Source organism: Eptesicus fuscus, chromosome 11 (assembly GCF_027574615.1).
Source record: "Eptesicus fuscus isolate TK198812 chromosome 11, DD_ASM_mEF_20220401, whole genome shotgun sequence".
NCBI lineage: Eukaryota > Metazoa > Chordata > Mammalia > Chiroptera > Vespertilionidae > Eptesicus > Eptesicus fuscus.
The window spans coordinates 48,924,492-48,937,198 of NC_072483.1; the positions used below are offsets into that span (position 1 = coordinate 48,924,492).

The following is a 12,707-nucleotide window of genomic DNA, read 5'->3' on the forward strand; positions in this document are numbered from 1 at the left end:
TGGAGGACTAGGAATAAAACTACACCATATTTTGCCAGATGGAATTGAGTCAGACCCACACTGGGTCTTACAACCTTACTGCACACCACATTCACCTGGGGAGTGGTTCACATAGTAGATTTCCAGGCCTGCCCCACGAAAGTCTGGTTCAGAAAGCCTGGGGTGCGACCCCCAGCTTTTGTTTTTTAAGAGGCTCCCAGTGTTTCTTGGTGCAAACCTCACTCTCGGCAACATTGACCGAGATCTTCGAAGCTAGTCAGGGATTTTACTGGGTGGTTCAAGTGTTTCCCAGGAAAGAAGCTTTTCGGGACTCGGGAGACGTGTCATAACTGAGGCACAAAGGAGTCATGAGAAAGAGCCCGTCCAGGGAGAGGCGGGAGGGTGATTCTGGAAAGAGACACCTGGCGCCGTGACTCCTGGAGACAGTGGCGTTCTCTCCCACCTTGAGCCCAAGCCCCGGGCCTGGCTCGCCCTGGGCCCTAGGTGACCAAGTGTCAAGTAGCGCATGCAGGCTTCTCGGAGAACCAGGGCAGAATGCCTGTGTGAGAGCAGCAGGACTTGGAACTTGACCGTGCTTATCAACCGAACAAAGGCAGGACCTGTGACTGGACACACCAGCCGCCAAGCTGGTACAGCTGTCCCACAAAGAGAGGTGGCAGCCGGGCCAGCCAGAAAGTCATGGGAGAACCCTGCCTGCAGATAACGAGCCAGGGTGGGGCCTGCGCTTGGCAACCTCCCATGTGAGGGCTGGGAGCCAGGCCAGGCTGGCCTGTCCTATTACATTGGGATACGAAGTATAATCTGGCCAAGGCAGGGGGTCTCTGGACTAGGATTCTTTGCTTATAACAAGTGTATTGCGCTCATTGGGAAATTGAGGGAGTTGTATTGGAAAGGGGTTCCCTGAGGTCCCTCCAGCCTTGGTGTTTAGTGATTGAATGAGGTCATCTACATGACAAAGTCCTTGGTAAACTGGGAGCTGTTCCTCCTGTGCACAGCCAACAGGTAACAGACAGGCTCCTTGGCCCCTGAGGTTTAATAGGTCCATAAACAATACTTAAGATGTAGGTGGCAGCCCTAGCTGGTTTGGCTCAATGGATGGAGCGTAGGCCTGCGGACTGGAGGGTCCTGGGTTTGATTCCGGCCAAGGGCACATGCCTGGGTTGCGGGCTCGATCCCCAGTGCGGGGGTGTGCGGGAGGCAGCCGATCGATGATTCTCTCTCATCATTGATGTTTCTGTCTCTCTCTTCCTCTCCCTTCCTCTCTAAAATCAATAAAGTATATTTAAAAAAATATATATATAGGTGGCAGGTGGTGATGAGGGGGGAGTCTGGGAACATGCAGCCGACTATGTGGTACTGTGGTGTCAGTGTGTCAGTGGGAGTGTGAGTGTAAAAGAGTGTGTACGTGAGAGCATGTATGTGTGTTTCTAACGTACTACTCATGGGGGAGCTGCCCAGAGGAAGAGGAAAGGTTATTCTGCCACGCAGAAAGCTTATACAAAGAAATCTCTTCTCATGCAATTGGTGGATCCTGTTTCCAGGAACAGGGGCCCTACCCAGCCTTTGTAACTCCTGCTCCAGTGTTCCCACCCTCACCCCTGCTCAGCATACTCTCCTCATTCAGACAAGCATTCAGACAGCTCCGAAACAGTCCTCTTTCCTCGTGTCCTTTCAACATGTTTACTCCCATAGATCCCCAGGCAGGTTCCTTTCCACAAGGTGCTTCCACCCCGAGTTCTGGCCACACTGGAAACTGTCAAGGGCCAGGGAGCCAGCCACTCAGATGCCTCTCACTTCTCTTTGCGGCATGCCCTGCTTTATGTCACGGTTTGGTGCAATGGTAAGCCCTTTCTAAAGGAGTCCAGTTGTCTGCTTGCCTCCTCTATCGGCTGTTTTCTCAGGCTGCTCTCTTTTGCTTGTTCCTATCAGGAAGGGCCTTTACCAAATTGCCTCCCCCCAAAGTTGTTAGACAGGACCAGGGTCTCGAGATCTGGGCAGTTCTAAATGTTATTCCTTGCTAAATGTTAAAATATAGCTCAGTATTCTGCAGATACAGCGGTAAACAGGATGAGGGTAGCCAACTGCAGAGGAAATCAACACGTAATTGACCAAACAGTGTATCTAAGCAATGGCTAAGCCTCCCTCCAGGAGGCAGACCCTTGGCTAGTAAATAAAACTGCCTTGCTCTGGCTACCTCTGTTTTTCCATAGCGCACCCCAGGTGGCCAGCTTCGAATTCAGTAACAGTGAGATGCTAAGCTGGACACACTGGAGCAGCCGTGGGCATGCTGGGACCATGGGCTGGAGGCAGGGTGCAGAAGGGGTGCTTCCTCCGAACCCAAAGCAGAGAAGAGCAGAGCCTAGGGCCCCACAGAGGCAATGGGCAGCTTCCCTGCTGGCTGCCAATCGAGTTTATTTTGTTGTGAGTGTGTACTTCCATCTGAGGTGTTATGAGCTCCAGCAATTTAAACATATCAATTTCACAATGTCCTCCAGAGCCAAAAGTGGCTTTTGGATTATTTGCTATGTTGGATTATTTATATCTTTTTTTTTTTTTTTAATTTGAGGGGCATGTTCGTGCTCAAGTCCTTATCAAGGCTGTTTTGAATGTAACAGCAACCAACCTGAGCCAGTTCAGGGACAAAGGGAGAATTTCTCATGGAAAACAAGGATGTTTCTGGAAGATAGGAATGTCCCCGGGACCTTATGGGGGCCCAGCATCAGAAAGGATGAAGCCATCAGAGACCAGGGCACCCATCTTCTCAGACCCTGGGGGTGGGGACTGCTCCTCTCTGTTCTCTTTTGTCCCCCTCCTTCTCCAGAGGTATCGCCACCCTACACTGTCAGAGTTTACAGGTGCTCTGAATCACACTTCCAAGTTCCCAGGAGGATTTGGGCTCAGTTAGGGCAGGAATCCACTCCTGAGCCAATTAGTTGTGGCCGAGGCAGGGGTGGGCAATCGTGTGCAGCAGGGCTGCGGGGGTTGGGAGGGCAGCATCTGAGGGAGAAGGCAGACCCAGAGGAAGGAGGGCACTGTGGGCCAGACAGATATTCCAGGTGTGTCTACCACAGCTGTTCATACGGTACACGTGACCCGTGCATCTCTTTTCCTTTCCCTCTTCATTTCTCTGTTCATCCTTTGTCTGTCCGGTTCCTCCTCCGCGTTGACAGTTCCCGGAGACCAGGGACATGGCCTCCCCCATCTACGAACCAGCAGGTTGTGTCTGACAATGTGCTGCATCGTATGAGGGTTTCAACAGGGAATGTAAGCGGGATGTGTCACATCTCAAACTGCTGCTTCACCAAGATTAGACACACTTTGTTCTAAGACTTGGATCCAGGAGAATTTTAAGAGACTTGTGCCTAACTGAATGAGACTTACGGTCCCTAATCCAAAGGTAAATACTATTCAGAGTGTTGTTTTATTAACTTAATAACATTAAAGAAGGTTTCTTGGATATTAACCTAGGGAAAAGAGGGCAGCTATTAGTAGAAAAGACCTGACAAGATTCCTTCTGGTGGCCAGATTTATGAGAACTTACGCCTAGAGAAATTAAGTCATGGAGACATTCAGAGACATGTTTTGGGGGCGGTTGTTGGCAGAGCTGACACCAGTGAGTTCTTCTACTCAGATCCCTGTTCCAGCCTTTGGTCTGCCTCTGATGAGCTGGTGGTGCAGATGGGCGTATACTATGTGGCGTTCCTCGTAGACACAATGCCCGCACAGGCAAGAAAGTGACCTTTGGGGCTGCTGACCCTTGGAATTGTGTGACCTTCCCAGTTCTCGCTACCAACAAGCAATCGGGGCTCCGTTATTAGAAAAGAAACCAAATGATTGCAAGTTTTCTTAGTGTATTGTTTTGTGCTTAGTGCTAGCAACATCATATCACTAAACGTTTACAGAAATTATTTGGCCTTTGAATATCTGTTCCCTAAAAGCACTTAAAAGAGCAAGATACTGGAGGGACGAGCTAAGCTCTTACATATCTGAGTAGAAACTGGCCAAGTTGCTAATGGCTATTCTTTTGTCCTTGAGTGGTCACCTTGCAAGTTGTTGTATCTGAAAGAACTTGGTTTTGAAGTCTAGGTTTTTAATTGTAGGCTTGGCATGTTGAACCTGGTGAAGGGGATGAATACTTAGTTCCATGGACAGCAAATTTAGATTCATTCAGACTTCAGTCAGGTCACATCCCTTGAAACATAACTGAATATAGCAAAGGCTGACATCAAACCCTTCACTGATAAGGCCAGTGTCTATCCTGTCCCCAGCACCACTCCGTGTCTCTGAGCCCCTAGCACACTAACCGTGAGAAATGACACTTCTCATTCCTTCCATTACCCAGCTCACCTGTACGACCCTAGAGGTGTTTGCCAGCAGTCACAGTGAAGAGACCTGCCTGCCTGTCCCCACGGCATGCCGGAAGGCCACAAATAGGCTTCAAAGCAGCGAGAGGCAGCAGAGAAGCGTCACTGGGATATTGTCATCAGCTCTTGGTGTCTTGCGCTCTCTCCATCCTTGGCCCTTCTGGCCCAGGCATGGGCCCTTCGCACCGATCCTCATGTTGGGCCCCCTTGATAAGGGCCAGGGTTGTTGCTGTCTTCATTCAGGCAATGCTAAAGCATGTCGAGAGTGATTCAGGCTGTTCGTGTTGACAGGAGATAGTGAGAAAGATGGTGTGACAAGTGTGTGGGATGTAACCTTGGGGGCATCCAGAATAGGAATGTGCTCATTCCTGTGTGCTTAGGCGGCAAAACAGGAAGATGAAACGGAGAGGGCACAGCCGTCCCCCCTGACCACATCTCCGTCCCTTTTACAGCCTATCGTCAGCATCTTGAGGAAGTCGGGAAGGGCCTGAAATGTCAAGAGCCCAAGGAACCCGGCCCGTGCTGTCTTACCTAGTTTATGTCTGTGACGGAACACTTCCAAGGGTGGGCACCTCATTGCCTTCCAAGGCACGCCATTCCGTCGCTGGAGAGGATGGCTAGAAAACTGTATTAAACTGAAAATGACCTACGTATCCAAGAATAGGGGAATGGTTGAATGTGGAGGAGCAGACAGGATATTTTGGAAGTTTATATTTTTTAAAGTGTTATGAAAGATACTCAAAATATTAAGCAAGAAAAACAGGAAATAAGAGTTATAATACACATGTGAAAACATGTGAGCATACGTTTGTATAAACATAGATATTTTCATTAAAAAGACTAAGACGGTGTGTTGGGAGTTGATTGACAGGTGATTTTTGTCGTGGCAGACACTACTGAGGGCTACTAAAAAGCTGTTCCTTTCTTCCTTGCCTCCTCCCACTATACAGGCTGGGAAAGCCGGGTATTCCTTTTCCAGTCTCTCCTGAGGGTAGAATTGGTCATATTATCTAGTATGACAAGTGTGATATATGAGGACATCTGAGAAATTTCTCTTTTCTGGCAAAAGGATAGCACCATTAGGAAACGTCCTCTTTGCCACCTTGGCTAGCCCCTCACCATCACCTTCCTCCTTTGCTTGGAATGCTGATTTGTGGTTTTCAGAGCTTCAGCAGCCATGTTGTGCCCACGAGGCAACAGGAGGATGAAACCAACACTCTGAGAGTGGCGGAGAAGAAGGCTGGGAAACTCCTGAGGCCTGAACTATAAGCTCCTTCTAGGCATTTTTTTTTTTTTAAATCATGGGAAACCATTTTTTTCCTTTAAGCCATTATTAATAAGGTTTTCTGTTACTTCCAGCGAAACAAATCCTAATGGATACATGTTTTCTTCATTATGCATTCTTGCAGTTTCTGCCTGAAGAAGCCACCCACCGTACTGATTTCACTCCTGAGAGCCATACATTACAAGTCCAATTCCTCTTTGACGGGGTAAGATTTTTAGATTCTTGTAGAAAGTTTTCATTTCTCCCCTGATGCTTCTCTCCTCCAACTAAACATCACTGATCCTGCCTTCTGTGGTTTGGGGTTCCCTGATCCCACTGGTCATTCATTCTCCACATCCACGCTTTCACCGCCTTCTTAGTGTTCAGTGGGCAGACCTGAAATTAACATGCCCCATAGGTCTCATTGGGAGAATGAACCTTATTGCCTACCCTCTCCTTTGCAGATGTTTTTCTACTAGAACAGCTTCAGATCCCATTGCTTTGGGGGATCCTCATCTGAGTCAAACTCCTGACCCTTTTCCATTTGCTTTGTGCAGACAGTTTGTCTTATTGTAATTAAAAAAACAAAAAAAAAAAACAACAACTCAAATGCAGGACATTCCCTTCATCCTTATTACGTTTCCTCTGATTAAATTCAGGCTGGCATTCGAGCTTGTTGAGACTTTTGTGGGTTCTAATTATGTATGTGCTGTTACTTTCAGCTTCCTGTCCTGTACAAATTTGATAAGCATGCCTCCTGTGTCTTCATTTCAACTCACTGATAGCAAGTGTAACCCAGATGTAAGTTGACGTCACCCTGCCCTGTGAGGTCTAAATAAAATTAGCTCAAGCCCCCTGTCACACATCCTGTGGGAAGGCAGACACCCTCCCTAAGATCTTTGCAAACTCCCAGGGCTTCCACAGTCACTTGCATTTCCAGATTCCTCCTACTGGCCTTGGGCTCATGTGTATCCCACCTCGGTGGCTGCTCTCTCCTCTCAGGTTCATGCCAACCCAGCCCTTTCCCCGGTTACTTTAAAGAAACAAGACATTTAGGGGTGTGGCAGATTTTGCTCAAGACCTGAAGAGATGGTTGGTGTATGTGAGTGTGGTGGTGAGGGTCGTTGTGGTTACAGAGCAGGTACTCGGACATATAATAGGTCTCCTCATTCTGTCCTTGAAAGTCCCTCAGAAACACCAACTAGGACTTGCTTCCTGGCTTCCTTTTCCCACGTGCTCCTCAAAACTATCCAGAGAACCAAGATCCTAGGATTTCAAACTGCAAGGATTTGAGTATCCATTTGCATGAGGATGGACCAGTCAGAGACCAATATCTATCTATGTAAGCCAGCTCCCCTGTGGCTCTGGGAGCGCACTTTCCCGTGCCACCAAAGACTGAACGTTGCATGTCCCTGGCTGAGCTGAAACACTGACGCTGTTCCACCAGAGCAGAGCAGACCAGCGCAGGCCAGAGCAGACTGGCACTGAGCAGAGCAGAGCTGTCTTGCCAGAATGGGGCCTGGCCCCAGGGCTGCCTGTTCCCAGGGTTGCCTCACAGTCACGCTATTTCACAACTGAGCTGTTTTGCACTGAATAAAGTTTTCTTCTTCACTGCACCCCAAAGTAGGGATTCCTGTTGACATTGAATTGGCACTAATGGCCATCGGTTGACAGTACTAATAGATGTTTGTTGGACTATTTTCTAATGAAAGTGCTGGGGGAACTTACTGTTTTCATTTACTTATGTTTATTGAGATGAAATATGTATAATATACCATTAACCATTTTAAATGGACAATTTAATCCTCACCCGAGGATATTTTCCCATTGATTTTCAGAGAGAGGGGAAGGCAGAGAGAAATTGCTAAATGCAACCTTAAGGTGTGATCAGGGCAAGAATTGAGGCTGCCGATGCCATTCCCGGTCATCTGGTTATCAAGTTCCACAGCGTTGGGTTAGAACCGACTGTCTTCTGAAGGGTGACTGAAGGTTTAGCTTCTCGGTGTCATGGGCATAACGATGGTTCTGCCGCACGCTGCATCCAGCCTGCTTGAACGCTAAGCCCAGTGTTGGCATCTCAAGACACAATTTGGCTGCTCAAAACAAAACCATGATGAACTAACTAATCTCTGACTTGAATTTTCATTTTAATCCTGTGTAAGTGGGCCCATCCTCCTCACCCTCAGCCCTAATATAAAAGACCAAGGTGGTGGTAGGGGGCCATCCGATAGGGCCTCCTATGAGGAAGGGTCTTCTCTGGAAGCCTTAGGTTGTTTGGCCTCCTTCCTTTCCTATCCAGACCAGGTCATTGGGAAATTCAGTGCAGCACAAAAGCATAAACCTTTGGCCAACGTGAAGGTTTTCTTAATCTGATTAGGTGCCTGGCATTCAGAATCATTTAGTGCCTCTTGTACAAAATGGATAAAAATGTGCTGAACTTCAGCTGCTTAATAGAACAAATAAAAGTATAATTCACCAGGCAGTTACATCACAAGAAACAAGGCTTTTTCCCTTTGGGGAGCCCAGAGATCTGTGATTCAAAGCATTGACTCTAGAGACTTAATCAAATTCTGAAGAACCCATTTCAACAGGTTACTAACAAGCCAGAATCCAGGGCATTGGCGCACACCCTTTCCCAAATTCCTCCTTTGCTGGGTGTTTGCCGCCTGTGAAACACGGCGGTTCTGACGGTTTTTATAGGCTTGGCTTGAAAGGCAGTAACCTTACAGCATTTGACTTCTACCATCCACACTATTCCATCGAGAATATAACCAGGCAGGGGAAGCTGCATTCAACCCCACTGTCCCCGCCCTCGTCTCCTTCCTTTCTAGTCAGTCAGTAGGTCCCAAGAGGTTGCTCAAAGTCAGTATGTTAAGCAGCTCTCAGTTTTGTTCCTTCAGTTTGAAACTTTTTCTCTCCTGATCTACACTATCACCTTCCCACCAGAAAAGCAACAGTTAAAATATGGCTATGGTTTTTCTTTAAAAAGAAAGAGGAATGAGGTGGGGCACGGGAGGGGCAGAGAGGGGCACATGGGCTTGGAACTTAAGTGAAGACACATGTGGCCCATATGACTTCCAGAGAGGCTGGGTGGGATCTGCTGACAATCCCTGCGGTCCCATCTGCCTCTGAGCAATGGAGAAGAGACACAAAGTCCTGTAGTGAAGCCGCCGAGACCCACATACCTAGCGGGCTGCCTTGGACTTGCTGTTGATTGAGTACTGGTGTTGATTTTCCAGAATCACTCTTTGGAGAAGGAGCATAGAACCCAAACATGTAAGTAGGTTTGAGCTTTGAGTACCTGGCTGCTGAAAACTGCTCTCATCCTTCACCAAGATACCTGGGCAAGGGCACCATGTATGGATTTCACACCCTTGGGCAGCCATGGAAACCTGTTATTTGAACACTTATTGACTAAGTAGGCTGTAAGGACACCCACATGGTCAAACCTATTTGGGCTTTTGCTGTCTTCTTTGGTGAACGCAACACCTCAGGGTATTTTCCACTGTTCTCCCCTCATGTGCCCTATCACAGCCACATGGGCAACCTTGCTGGTTCTCGAACATACCAGGGAGGCTCCCAACCCAGGGCCGTTGTACTTGACCTCTCCTCTGTGCAGAAGCTCTCTCCCAGATAGCTATATATTTGCTCCGTCACCCCCTTAGGTCTCTGTTCAAATGTCACTCTCACAGAGACTTCATCCCTCCCGGCTCCCTTGGCACCTCCATTGCTCTGCTTTATCTTTTACTTAGTTGTTTATTTTCTCTCTCTCTCTCCCAGAAGAGGGCAAGCTCCCTGAGAGCAGGGAGTTTTGTCATTTTTATCACCGTTATATCCTCATCACTTAATTGGTGCCTGATGCATAGTATGCACTAAATAAGTATTTGCACAGTGGCTAGGTAAGTGAATGTTCCTCTGAAGACACTTTCCTTGAGAGAAATGACCTTTCTTCACATCATCAACACATTTTAAGGAGGTTATCGTCTAGGGCCTGTAATGTGCTCTTGTTATTTCCATAACCACCCCAGGCAAGGCTTTTTTTGTAGTTGTTAATCCTCACTCAAGGATATTTTTTCCATTGATTTGTTTTTATTTTAATTTTCAAATTTTTTGTTTGTTGTTAATCCTCACCTGAGGATATTTTTCCATTGAATTTTTAGAGAGTGGAAGAAGGGAGGGACGGGAGAGGAAGAGAGAGAGAAACATTGATTGGTTGCCTCCTGTAAGCGCTCCTATCAGGGCCAGGATCAAATCTGCAACCCAGGTATGTGCCCTTGACCGGGAATCAAACCTGTGACCCTTTGGCTCCCAAGCCAACACTCTAACCACTGAGCAAAACCGGCCGGGGCTCCAGGCAAGGCTTTTTAAACATATTTATTTTCTGAATGGAAGTAACAGAAATATAGGAAATTCATTTAATCATTTAGCAACCCTTCATTGAACACGCACTTTACTATAGATCCTGTGCTAAGTGCTAGAAATTAAAAAAAATATTTAAGACATAATTGTTGATTTCAAGAAACTTCTAATGGTGAAATAAAAACAAATAAAAGAAAAAATAAAATACTATCTAAATGTTATAGTGGAGAGTATGCTATGTTAGGATAAAAGGCTAAGCAGCTGTAACAAACAGACTCAACAATTCTGTGGCTTAAAGAAAAAATGAATTTATCTCACATAACAGTAGTAGTAGGTAGGCAAGATGCTCTGCCTGGTCATCGAGGAATCCAGGTTTCTTTGGTATTACTTCCCTTCTACCTTAGAACTTTATCCTTGTCTGCATGGTTGAGGTAGATTAGATTATCAGTCCCCCCAAACCTCAATGGGAGGTGTAGTCTCCCTTCCCCTTGAATTTGTACTCCATCATGTGACTTGCTTTGGCCAAGGTTAGAATGTGAGTAGGTGTGGCTCAAGCAGAAGCTTGAAATGCGCTTGCATGGTTAGGCTGGCCCTCTTCCTCCTGTGCCATGACGGTACGAGTTCCCTTAGGTAGCCGCTGCCCCTCCAGACTGGGCCCCAGAACGAACCCTGTGGAGCAGATCAGAGCTCAACCCCAGCATGGAGTCAGACCCTTCCAGACTCCCAGCTTGAAGTAAAGCCAACCCTGGGGGAGATCAAATGATCTTTGTTTTAAGCCTGGGCGTTGGGTGGTTTGTGACACTAGAGAGAGCTCACTGATAATGGTCGAAGCTGGTCACGGTGCATCCATGTTCCAGCTCCCATGAAGGGGATAGAGCAGACGGGAGCAATGCATTCAGGACTGGAAGTGGCACAAATCCCATCAGTTCACATTCTCCACATGGTCACACACAGCTGCAAGCTGGGGGTGGGGCTGCAAAGTTAGTCTCTAGCTGGACCACCATATGCCACATGTATGCTTACCACTCGCTTTGTATTACAGGAAGGGAGACTGGATTTAAGGGACAGCTGGCAGTGTTCGCTACATGCAGACAATGAAAGAAATGTCTTACTCTGGAGAACAGAAAGAGACAGTCAGAAGAAATTCCCCAGAAAAACACACTATTGAGCTGAGGTTTGAGGAGATGAGTAGGCGTTTTCCAGATGGAAAATACAGGGCAAAGTATTCCCTGCAGATGGAACGGGATAGACAGAAGAGGAAAATGTATGGAAAACCTTGGCTTGATTCCCAGGTCAAACTTCCCATCTCTCCTCCTCCAGATGCTCTCTGGGAAGTGTACAGATTTTTCTCCTCACCTCTGTAGCTCCTGACTTCCATGCAGAAACTAAATAAAGTTGTAAGTTGCCCTTAAACCAAAAAATAGGGCTTATATTTTTCAACACCTTAATTCTTGAACAGTAGAAACATGTTATAATGCAGCCCATTACATGGGATTTGTTATATGGGAATCATGTCCCCAACAGCTGGATGGACTAGTGCTTTAGTCCATTATCCAGATGTTAGTCCTGTCTCCTCCAGGGCTTCCTCCCTTTTGGACCCGGTTTCTGCTTACTCCCTCTCCCAGGCCTGGCTAGCAGAAGCTGGAGAGGTGGGATTGATGTGGTGTCAGCAGCATCCAACCCTAGATGCCCCAATGCCGAAAGAATTCTACAAGGCAGGTGCTGCCATGTGTCGGCTTCACTTAGTGTCTGATAAGTCACACGTGTCTTAACATCTGCAACCATCAGAACAAAGTCCAGATACAGTCTTCCCTCAGGATTCCTGAATTCATCTTCTCAGCCATCGTATACAGTTACCCAGTCTTCGTACTCTAAGCCAGCCAAATTATGTAGACGGGGAAATTTTAAATTACTTATAAGCACATTATTTTCTACATCATAGCTCATTCTCCCTGAGTTTTTTGAAAAGTTCCCCTAGACATAAGATGCCTGCAGCTACATCAGGAAGAAGCAGTAGAGAAACATCCCTGCCCTCCTGCATTCTGTAAGCATCTAGGAAACTCTTGGAATCTGGCTTTCACACAGCACTACCGGTCGGCTCCCCCTGACAATTCAGGGCAGCACCTGAGGAACCGGAACAAAGTAGGTGGGCTTCCTGGGGGCTGATGTTGCTGCCATGGGAAAGCTAGACCTTCTGAGTCCTGGAAATGTCCGAGTTGCCCAGCAGTGGGGCCCGGGTAATGAGGGAGGCAGCCCAAGGCGGTTCCTGGCCCAACCCTGCTCAGCTCTGCAGCAGGTAAGAGCTGATTGGATGAGGAAGCCCCGCCCCAAGAAATAATCCAGTGTCCAGAGCTGCTGTGTATTCTGGCCCAAGGCTCTAGCCACAAAACAATAGCAAGTGCTGTACAGCACTGATGTGCCCAGCACTGTTCTAAGCACTGTGCGTATATTACCTCATTTAATCCTCACCATGACCCTGAGGTAGGTGCTTTTATCATCCTTCCTTTACAAGGAGGAAACTGAGACACAGAGTAGGATTAGAAATCTGCCTAAAACCACACAGTTGGTAAATTACTGGTGGAGGATTTGAGGCTTACCTTCTAACTCTGGAACCCATGCTTTTCATCATTCCACAATGCTATCCATCAAGCTCTGGAGGCTTTAGTTTCACAAACAATTTTTTTTTTAATTGCAAAGGTAAACATTTACAAAGGTAAATG

At 47.2% G+C, this 12,707-nt stretch overlaps 1 long non-coding RNA gene across 1 annotated transcript; it reads left to right on the top strand.

Moving 5' to 3' along the window:
• Positions 1-5,614: 5,614 nt before the first annotated feature.
• On the top strand, positions 5,615-8,878 carry LOC129150814 (uncharacterized). Its single transcript, XR_008557552.1, has 3 exons — positions 5,615-5,854; positions 6,351-6,429; positions 8,868-8,878. It is a non-coding gene; the product is annotated as an uncharacterized LOC129150814 (long non-coding RNA).
• The last annotated feature ends 3,829 nt before the right edge of the window (positions 8,879-12,707 follow it).